This window comes from Salmo salar, chromosome ssa16 (assembly GCF_905237065.1).
Source record: "Salmo salar chromosome ssa16, Ssal_v3.1, whole genome shotgun sequence".
In the NCBI taxonomy this organism is placed as follows: domain Eukaryota; kingdom Metazoa; phylum Chordata; class Actinopteri; order Salmoniformes; family Salmonidae; genus Salmo; species Salmo salar.
Window position 1 is genome coordinate 46,804,109 of NC_059457.1, and position 12,256 is coordinate 46,816,364.

The 12,256-nt window shown below is 39.9% G+C and overlaps 1 protein-coding gene across 1 annotated transcript in view; it reads left to right on the plus strand.

Annotated features, from left to right (window-relative positions):
- The window catches only part of LOC106574043 (multiple PDZ domain protein), a 129,343-nt gene that overhangs the window by 75,848 nt on the left and 41,239 nt on the right, over positions 1-12,256 (plus strand). The window lies entirely within an intron of this gene.

Below are 12,256 nucleotides of genomic sequence, written 5' to 3' on the forward strand. Positions count from 1 at the left end.
CCTATTTATAGTGTTTATATGATGTTTAATATGACATGTAACCTATTTATAGTGTTTATATGCTGTTTAATATGACATGTAACCTATTTAGAGTGTTTATATGCTGTTTAATATGACATGTAACCTATTTATAGTTTTTATATGATGTTTAATATGACATGTAACCTATTTATAGTGTTTATATGCTGTTTAATATGACATGTAACCTATTTATAGTGTTTATATGCTGTTTAATATGACATTTAACCTATTTATAGTGTTTATATGCTGTTTAATATGACATTTAACCTATTTAGAGTGTTTATATGATGTTTAATATGACATGTAACCTATTTAGAGTGTTTATATGCTGTTTAATATGACATGTAACCTATTTATAGTGTTTATATGCTGTTTAATATGACATGTAACCTATTTAGAGTGTTTATATGCTGTTTAATATGACATTTAACCTATTTAGAGTGTTTATATGATGTTTAATATGACATGTAACCTATTTAGAGTGTTTATATGATGTTTAATATGACATGTAACCTATTTAGAGTGTTTATATGCTGTTTAATATGACATGTAACCTATTTAGAGTGTTTATATGCTGTTTAATATGACATGTAACCTATTTATAGTGTTTATATGATGTTTAATATGACATGTAACCTATTTATAGTGTTTATATGCTGTTTAATATGACATGTAACCTATTTAGAGTGTTTATATGATGTTTAATATGACATGTAACCTATTTAGAGTGTTTATATGCTGTTTAATATGACATGTAACCTATTTATAGTGTTTATATGATGTTTCTTATGACATGTAACCTATTTATAGTGTTTATATGCTGTTTAATATGACATGTAACCTATTTATAGTGTTTATATGCTGTTTAATATGACATGTAACCTATTTAGAGTGTTTATATGCTGTTTAATAGGACATGTAACCTATTTAGAGTGTTTATATGCTGTTTAATATGACATGTAACCTATTTAGAGTGTTTATATGATGTTTAATATGACATGTAACCTATTTATAATGTTTATATGCTTTTTAATATGACATGTAACCTATTTAGAGTGTTTATATGCTGTTTAATATGACATGTAACCTATTTATAGTGTTTATATGCTGTTTAATATGACATGTAACCTATTTATAGTGTTTATATGATGTTTAATATGACATGTAACCTATTTATAGTGTTTATATGCTGTTTAATATGACATGTAACCTATTTATAGTGTTTATATGATGTTTAATATGACATGTAACCTATTTATAGTGTTTATATGCTGTTTAATATGACATGTAACCTATTTAGAGTGTTTATATGCTGTTTAATATGACATGTAACCTATTTATAGTTTTTATATGATGTTTAATATGACATGTAACCTATTTATAGTGTTTATATGCTGTTTAATATGACATGTAACCTATTTATAGTGTTTATATGCTGTTTAATATGACATTTAACCTATTTATAGTGTTTATATGCTGTTTAATATGACATTTAACCTATTTAGAGTGTTTATATGATGTTTAATATGACATGTAACCTATTTAGAGTGTTTATATGCTGTTTAATATGACATGTAACCTATTTATAGTGTTTATATGCTGTTTAATATGACATGTAACCTATTTAGAGTGTTTATATGCTGTTTAATATGACATTTAACCTATTTAGAGTGTTTATATGATGTTTAATATGACATGTAACCTATTTAGAGTGTTTATATGATGTTTAATATGACATGTAACCTATTTAGAGTGTTTATATGCTGTTTAATATGACATGTAACCTATTTAGAGTGTTTATATGCTGTTTAATATGACATGTAACCTATTTATAGTGTTTATATGATGTTTAATATGACATGTAACCTATTTATAGTGTTTATATGCTGTTTAATATGACATGTAACCTATTTAGAGTGTTTATATGATGTTTAATATGACATGTAACCTATTTAGAGTGTTTATATGCTGTTTAATATGACATGTAACCTATTTATAGTGTTTATATGATGTTTCTTATGACATGTAACCTATTTATAGTGTTTATATGCTGTTTAATATGACATGTAACCTATTTATAGTGTTTATATGCTGTTTAATATGACATGTAACCTATTTAGAGTGTTTATATGCTGTTTAATAGGACATGTAACCTATTTATAGTGTTTATATGCTGTTTAATATGACATTTAACCTATTTAGTGTGTTTATATGCTGTTTAATATGACATTTAACCTATTTAGAGTGTTTATATGATGTTTAATATGACATGTAACCTATTTATAGTGTTTATATGCTGTTTAATATGACATTTAACCTATTTAGAGTGTTTATATGCTGTTTAATATGACAGTTAACCTATTTAGAGTGTTTATATGATGTTTAATATGACATGTAACCTATTTATAGTGTTTATATGCTGTTTAATATGACATGTAACCTATTTATAGTGTTTATATGCTGTTTAATATGACATGTAACCTATTTAGAGTGTTTATATGATGTTTAATATGACATGTAACCTATTTAGAGTGTTTATATGCTGTTTAATATGACATGTAACCTATTTAGAGTGTTTATATGATGTTTAATATGACATGTAACCTATTTAGAGTGTTTATATGCTGTTTAATATGACATTTAACCTATTTAGAGTGTTTATATGATGTTTAATATGACATGTAACCTATTTAGAGTGTTTATATGCTGTTTAATATGACATGTAACCTATTTATAGTGTTTATATGATGTTTAATATGACATGTAACCTATTTATAGTGTTTATATGCTGTTTAATATGACATGTAACCTATTTATAGTGTTTATATGCTGTTTAATATGACATGTAACCTATTTAGAGTGTTTATATGCTGTTTAATAGGACATGTAACCTATTTATAGTGTTTATATGCTGTTTAATATGACATTTAACCTATTTAGAGTGTTTATATGCTGTTTAATATGACATTTAACCTATTTAGAGTGTTTATATGATGTTTAATATGACATGTAACCTATTTATAGTGTTTATATGCTGTTTAATATGACATGTAACCTATTTATAGTGTTTATATGCGGTTTAATATGACATGTAACCTATTTATAGTGTTTATATGCTGTTTAATATGACATGTAACCTATTTAGAGTGTTTATATGATGTTTAATATGACATGTAACCTATTTATAGTGTTTATATGCTGTTTAATATGATATGTAACCTATTTAGAGTGTTTATATGATGTTTAATATGACATGTAACCTATTTAGAGTGTTTATATGCTGTTTAATATGACATGTAACCTATTTAGAGTGTTTATATGCTGTTTAATATGACATGTAACCTATTTATAATGTTTATATGCTGTTTAATATGACATGTAACCTATTTATAGTGTTTATATGCTGTTTAATATGACATGTAACCTATTTAGAGTTTTTATATGCTGTTTAATATGACATGTAACCTATTTATAGTGTTTATATGCTGTTTAATATGACATGTAACGTATTTATAGTGTTTATATGATGTTTAATATGACATGTAACCTATTTATAGTGTTTATATGCTGTTTAATATGACATGTAACCTATTTATAGTGTTTATATGATGTTTAATATGACATGTAACCTATTTAGAGTGTTTATATGCTGTTTAATATGACATGTAACCTATTTAGAGTGTTTATATGCTGGTTAATATGACATTTAACCTATTTATAGTGTTTATATGATGTTTAATATGACATGTAACCTATTTATAGTGTTTATATGCTGTTTAATATGACATGTAACCTATTTAGAGTGTTTATATGCTGTTTAATATGACATGTAACCTATTTATAGTGTTTATATGATGTTTAATATGACATGTAACCTATTTATAGTGTTTATATGCTGTTTAATATGACATGTAACCTATTTATAGTGTTTATATGCTGTTTAATAGGACATGTAACCTATTTATAGTGTTTATATGCTGTTTAATATGACATTTAACCTATTTAGAGTGTTTATATGCTGTTTAATATGACATTTAACCTATTTAGAGTGTTTATATGATGTTTAATATGACATGTAACCTATTTGTAGTGTTTATATGCTGTTTAATATGACATTTAACCTATTTAGAGTGTTTATATGCTGTTTAATATGACATTTAACCTATTTAGAGTGTTTATATGCTGTTTAATATGACATGTAACCTATTTATAGTGTTTATATGCTGTTTAATATGACATGTAACCTATTTATAGTGTTTATATGCTGTTTAATATGACATGTAACCTATTTATAGTGTTTATATGCTGTTTAATATGACATGTAACCTATTTATAGTGTTTATATGATGTTTAATATGACATGTAACCTATTTATAGTGTTTATATGCTGTTTAATATGACATGTAACCTATTTATAGTGTTTATATGATGTTTAATATGACATGTAACCTATTTATAGTGTTTATATGCTGTTTAATATGACATGTAGCCTATTTCAAATTATGTGCGCTTCTTACATTCACCTTTTCATGTTTATTCAAATACTTTTCATTCAAATCCTTATGGTTTGGTTTCAATACTTCAAAACTAAATGGTAGATCCTGGTTGTCACAAAAATAGATGGGTGTTGGTTAAATTGGGATTTTAATGAATGGAGCGAATTTGGAGGGGCAGTTTTTTTCCCCTGTATGCACGGAGCAGTTGGAAAGGACGTGGAGCGCCGAAGCAGTGCGCAAGCACTACTCCATGAGCAACGAGAGGGATTTTCAACTGCTCAACTCCTCTCACATGCTCTGCTTGACACCAGCTCACAGAATCAGTGAGCAGCACATCCATTATTTCTGAGCCGCTGGAGGAAAAAAGGTTGCAGAAAAGATAACAACATGCTGATTTATGCTTCAGCAATGTGAGTTTTTCTGACATGAGGTTTTCTGTGGGTGTAACGTTTTTACCACTGACTGCTAGGCAGCCATGATCAATTTGTCTGACAACCAAAATGTCATGTTTAGCATGAAATCAGTGCTCGTAGTTATCCTCACTGCTTTCAACGTCTGTTAAGTTATGCGTCTCATGGCAGTAACAGAGTGACAGCGGCTCCAAGGAAAGGATGCATCCCAAATGGAACCCTGTTCCCTTTATAGTGCAGTGTTAAGTGAATAGGGAACCATTTCAGACACAACCATAGTGTGACTGTCTGACCCACCCAGGTCCCAATTACTGCGGTAGAGAATAGTAAGGGACTTGACCTTATAGTAAGGGATTTTACCTTTATAGTAAGGGACTTGACCTGATAGTAAGGGACTTGACCTTATAGTAAGGGACTTGACCTGATAGTAAGGGACTTGACCTTATAGTAAGGGATTTTACCTTTATAGTAAGGGACTTGACCTGATAGTAAGGGACTTGACCTTATAGTAAGGGACTTGACCTGATAGTAAGGGACTTGACCTTATAGTAAGGGATTTTACCTTTATAGTAAGGGACTTGACCTGATAGTAAGGGACTTGACCTTATAGTAAGGGACTTGACCTGATAGTAAGGGACTTGACCTTTATAGTTAGGGACTTGACCTGATAGTAAGGGACTTGACCTTTATAGTTAGGGACTTGACCTTTATAGTTAGGGACTTGACCTGATAGTAAGGGACTTGACCTGATAGTAAGGGACTTGACCTTTATAGTTAGGGACTTGACCTGATAGTAAGGGACTTGACCTTTATAGTTAGGGACTTGACCTGATAGTAAGGGACTTGACCTTTATAGTTAGGGACTTGACCTTTATAGTTAGGGACTTGGCCTTATAGTAAGGGACTTGACCTGATAGTAAGGGACTTGACCTTTATAGTTAGGGACTTTACATTTACATTTAAGTCATTTAGCAGATACTCTTATCCAGAGCGACTTACAAATTGGTGCATTCACCTTATGATATCCAGTGGAACAACCACTTTACAATAGTGCATCTAAATCTTTTAGGGGGGTTAGAAGGATTACTTTATCCTATCCTAGGTATTCCTTAAAGAGGTGGGGTTCCAGGTGTCTCCGGAAGGTGGTGATTGACTCCGCTGTCCTGGCGTCGTGAGGGAGCTTGTTCCACCGTAGGGGTGCCAGAGCAGCGAACAGTTTTGACTGGGCTGAGCGGGAACTGTGCTTCCTCAGAGGTAGGGAGGCGAGCAGGCCAGAGGTGGATGAACGCAGTGCCCTTGTTTGGGTGTACGGCCTGATCAGAGCCTGAAGGTACGGAGGTGCCGTTCCCCTCACAGCTCCGTAGGCAAGCACCATGGTCTTGTAGCGGATGCGAGCTTCAACTGGAAGCCAGTGGAGAGAGCGGAGGAGCAGGGTGACGTGAGAGAACTTGGGAAGGTTGAACACCAGATGGGCTGCGGCGTTCTGGATGAGTTGTAGGGGTTTAATGGCACAGGCAGGGAGCCCAGCCAACAGCGAGTTGCAGTAATCCAGACGGGAGATGACAAGTGCCTGGATTAGGACCTGCGCCGCTTCCTGTGTGAGGCAGGGTCGTACTCTGCGAATGTTGTAGAGCATGAACCTACAGGATCGGGTCACCGCCTTGATGTTAGTGGAGAACGACAGGGTGTTGTCCGGGATCACGCCAAGGCTCTTAGCACTCTGGGAGGAGGACACAATGGAGTTGTCAACCGTGATGGCGAGATCATGGAACGGGCAGTCCTTCCCCGGGAGGAAGAGCAGCTCCGTCTTGCCGAGGTTCAGCTTGAGGTGGTGATCCGTCATCCACACTGATATGTCTGCCAGACATGCAGAGATGCGATTCGCCACCTGGTTGTCAGAAGAGGGAAAGGAGAAGATTAATTGTGTGTCGTCTGCATAGCAATGATAGGAGAGACCATGTGAGGATATGACAGAGCCAAGTGACTTGGTGTATAGCGAGAATAGGAGAGGGCCTAGAACAGAGCCCTGGGGGACACCAGTGGTGAGAGCACGTGGTGCGGAGACAGATTCTCGCCACGCCACCTGGTAGGAGCGACCTGTCAGGTAGGACGCAATCCAAGCGTGGGCCGCGCCGGAGATGCCCAACTCGGAGAGGGTGGAGAGGAGGATCTGATGGTTCACAGTATCAAAGGCAGCAGATAGGTCTAGAAGGATGAGAGCAGAGGAGAGAGAGTTAGCTTTTGCAGTGCGGAGAGCCTCCGTGACACAGAGAAGAGCAGTCGCAGTTGAATGACCAGTCTTGAAACCTGACTGATTTGGATCAAGAAGGTCATTCTGAGAGAGATAGCAAGAGAGCTGGCCAAGGACGGCACGTTCAAGAGTTTTGGAGAGAAAAGAAAGAAGGGATACTGGTCTGTAGTTGTTGACATCGGAGGGATCGAGTGTAGGTTTTTTCAGAAGGGGTGCAACTTTCGCTCTCTTGAAGACAGAAGGGACGTAGCCAGCGGTCAAGGATGAGTTGATGAGCGAGGTGAGGTAAGGGAGAAGGTCTCCGGAAATGGTCTGGAGAAGAGAGGAGGGGATAGGGTCAAGCGGGCAGGTTGTTGGGCGGCTGGCCATCACAAGACGCGAGATTTCATCTGGAGAGAGAGGGGAGAAAGAGGTCAAAGCACAGGGTAGGGCAGTGTGAGCAGGACCAGCGGTGTCGTTTGACTTAGCAAACGAGGATCGGATGTCGTCGACCTTCTTTTCAAAATGGTTGACGAAGTCATCCGCAGAGGGGGGGGAGGGGGAGGAGGATTCAGGAGGGAGGAGAATGTGGCAAAGAGCTTCCTAGGGTTAGAGGCAGATGCTTGGAATTTAGAGAGGTAGAAAGTGGCTTTAGCAGCAGAGACAGAAGAGGAAAATGTAGAGAGGAGGGAGTGAAAGGATGCCAGGTCCGCAGGGAGGCGAGTTTTCCTCCATTTCCGCTCGGCTGCCCGGAGCCCTGTTCTGTGAGCTCGCAATGAGTTGTCGAGCCACGGAGCAGGAGGGGAGGACCGAGCCGGGCTGGAGAATAGGGGACATAGAGAGTCAAAGGATGCAGAAAGGGAGGAGAGGAGGGTTGAGGAGGCAGAATCAGGAGATAGGTTGGAGAAGGTTTGAGCAGGGGGGGAAGGTGAGGTCAAAAGAGGAGAGGAGTGGAAACAAGGAGGCAGAGAGGAATGAGTCAAAGGTAGACTTGACCTTTATAGTTAGGGACTTGACCTTATAGTAAGGGACTTGACCTTCGATAGGAAGGAAAAAAGGTTGGCCAGGAACGCAAACGATAAAATGTTGGTCCACCGGTTCACGCCACGTATATGAGTTAGTGCCGTGACGCAGGCGAACGAGTTTCATTCCACAAATACACACACACACACACACACACACACACACACACACACACACACACAGGTCCTACGACCTTGTCAGCTTGCTATGGCTTGGACACAATTTCTTATAGCTGTGGGAGAAAGGGCACGTGTGCGGATAAGGCAACACAAGCAACAGATTGATTCATCAATTCCCACTGTCCCTACTGTCACCCTCGTGGAAGAGGAAAGAAGCTATTAAACCTAATTGGAAAAGGGTCACTTACTGGGCAGAGACAAGAACAGTAAAGGAAGGGGGGGTAGAGAGATGGAGGAAGAGAGAGAGAGGCGAAGACAGGAAAGGAATATGGAGAGAGGGAGGGAGAGGGGTAGAGAGAGGGGCGAGGACAGGGAAGGAATATGGAGAGAGGGAGGGAGAGAGGTAGAGAGAGAGGTGAGGACAGGGAAGGAATATGGAGAGAGGGAGGGAGAGAGGTTGAGAGAGAGGCGAGGACAGGACAGGGAAGGAAGGGGGAAGAGAGAGAGAGGAGGGTCTGAAGCGAGGGAACCACAACACTACTCACAACGACATGAGAGGTGAACAGGAAGGATTGCAGGATATCATCACCGGCTACTGGGCTGGGCGGCAACCTGAGGATCCTCCTTGTGGATTGGAGAAGCCAGCTGTTCCTGCTCTTCTTGGCCGTTCCCTGTGTCTGTCTGGCTGTCTGCCGGGCCTGGCTGTCTGCCGGTCTGGCTGTCTGCCGGTCTGTCAGTCTATCGGAGACAACAAAGTTAAGATATACCCCGGGATGGAGTTAAGAGCGCATCCCCATCGGTTCTGACTGAAACCAGATAAAAGAGGAGATGACAAGAAAGGAGAGGAGGTAATGGGACAAGGACAGTAGAAAGGAGAGAAGGTAATGGGACAAGGACAGTACAGAGGAGAGAAGGTAATGGGACAAAGACAGTAGAGAGGAGAGAAGGTAATGGGACAAGGACAGTACAGAGGAGAGAAGGTAATGGGACAAGGACAGTACAGAGGAGAGAAGGTAATGGGACAAGGACAGTACAGAGGAGAGAAGGTAATGGGACAAAGACAGTACAGAGGAGAGAAGGTAATGGGACAAGGACAGTACAGAGGAGAGAAGGTAATGGGACAAAGACAGTACAGAGGAGAGAAGGTAATGGGACAAGGACAGTACAGAAGAGAGGAGGTAATGGGACAAGGACAGTACAGAAGAGAGGAGGTATTGGGACAAGGACAGTACAGAGGAGAGGAGGTAATGGGACAAGGCCAGTACATGGGAGAGGAGGTAATGGGACAAGGACAGTAAAGAGGAGAAAAAACAAGGGGACCATAGAACAGGAAAGGAGAGGAGAGAACATTGATAAGAGAAGGCCCAAGGATGACAAAGGTAAGGACCAGAGTCAACTCCTAGAGCTTCTGGATATGTATGGGTCTCTAACCTACGCGTTCTGAACCGAGTCATTTGACTGACAGCTCATGACCTTCTTGTGGCTCCGCTTCCGGTGACATAGTACGGTGTCACATAGGACGACATCGGATGAGATGCCTGCGCTCACACTCCTCTGCTGCACAGTGTGAACCACTTGTACCTCTCATCAGTCTATAGCACCTGTTGGCCCTGTTTCGCTCCCTACCCCTTCAATGTTTGCTGATCTGACGGGTATGCACAGGTATAAGCAGTGTAATGGTTTAGCTTCCACCATATTGGTTCCACCTTACAGACATCGGAGGGTTATAGGGCCAAGGGGAAGGGGTAAGGAGCAAATTGGGACCGGCTGTCTATCTTTTTTATTTGACCCCCTTCTTGTGTATTTATGGTAATTGCAACTGTAAACACAGATGGTTAGACTTAATGGAAGGTTTATAAATCAAACAACTGATGTCAATTGCCACACATGGCTCTTCCCACTGAGCACCAACAGCGTATGACTTGTAAATCCATTAGTAGTCTCCTCTGCAGTATGCAGACTATTTGTAACCTGATTTGTGTTTTCATACAATCCACTCGGATACATTTGCATGCAATAGGGAGTGATTGTTGATTCGTCTTCCCCTCTCTCTTTCAGCGTCTCGCTCCTTTCGCGCTAACCCGGAGGCTATGTGGTATCTGTCGGCTTTGATATTTCTCTTGTCCTCGTACTAGTCCCGTGAGGTGAGGGGACGAACGCCAAACTGTTTTGTTTCCCTGGTTTCCTGTTCCTAGTGTAAACACCACCAGGCTCTGTATTGTAATCTCAACCGCTGTCAGGAAAAGTGCCAGCACTGGTGGCAACGGTGGGATTCTGAGGTAAAGTTAGCCCTGAACCTAGCCCTGAACATACAGACAAGCATGGGAATTGCCGGGAGATTATGTCAGAATACAAACAGTGTAGTTATTCCCTCCGCAAAGTAATCAAACAGGCAACACGTCAGTACAGAGACAAAGTGGAGTCACAATTCAACGGTTCAAACACGAGACGTATGTGGCAGGGTCTACAGACAATCACAGACTACTAGGGGAAAACCAGCCACGTCTTGCTTCCAGGCAAGCTAAACACCTTCTTTGCCCGCTTCGAGGATAACACAGTGCCACCGACGCAGCCCGCTACCAAGAACTGTGGGCTCTCCTTCTCCGTGGCCGACGTAAGACATTTAAGCGTGTTAACCCTCGCAAGGCTGCTGGCCCAGACGGCACCCCTAGCCGCATCCTCAGAGCATGCGCAGACCAGCTGGCTGGTGGGTTTACAGACATATTCAATCTCTCCCTGTCCCAGTCTGTTGTCCCCACATGCTTCAAGATGGCCACCATTGTTCCTGTTTCCAAGAAAGCAAAGGTAACTGAACTAAATGACTATCGCCCCGTAGCACTCACTTCTGTCATCATGAAGTGCTTTGAGAGACTAGTCAAGGATCATATCACCTCTACCTTACCTGTCACCCTAGACCCACTTCAATTTGCTTACCGCACCAATAGATCCACAGACGATGCAATCGCCATCGCACTGCACACTGCCGTATCCCGTCTGGACTAGAGGAATACCTAAGAATGCTGTTCATTGACTATAGCTCAGCATTCAACACCATAGTACCCTCCAAGCTCATCATTAAGCTTGAGGCCCTGGGTCTGATCCCCACCCTGTGCAACTGGGTCCTGGACTTCCTGATGGGCCGCCCCAGGTGGTGAAGATAGGAAATAACTCCTCCATTTCACTGATCCTCAACACTGGGGCCCCACAAGGGTGCGTGCTCAGCCCCCTCCTATACTCCCTGTTCACCCATGACTGTGTGGCCACGCACGCTTCCAACTCAATCATCAAGTTTACAGTAGTAGGCTTGATTACCAACAATGACGAGACAACCTACAGGGAGGAGGTGACTGCTCCGGGAGTGTGGTGCCAGGAAAATAACCTCTCATTCAACGTCAACAAAACAAAGGAGATGATCGTGGACTTCAGGAAACAGTAGAGGGAGCATCCCCCTATCCACATCGACGGGACAGCAGTGGAGAAGGTGGAAAGCTTCAAGTTCCTCTGCGTACACATCACAGACAAACTGATCCACCCACCCACACGGACAGTGTGGTGCAGAAGGAGAAACAGCGCCTCTTCAACCTCAGGAGGTTGAAGAATTTTGGCTTGGCACCTAAAACCCTAACAAACCTTTACAGATGCACGTTCAAAAGAGATTGAACGAAAGAAGAGAAAGATATATGCAAAACAGGTCCCATCTAGGGAGTGAGGAAAGGAAGATTTAAAAGAACTGGAGAATGCCGGCCTGTGGAAGGATGCATATATGAGTTGCTGATTGCTTTTTCCCTGAAGTGACTTATTTGACCTTCATTGACTGTATCATTTGATTTTTATCATTTCATCAACAAATGATTGATGCTATTGGCAACTGATACAGGTTAATACCTATAGGTGTCATTATCAATATAGATGGATTGAGTATGTTTACCATTACTAATGTACACTAGCTGATTATGA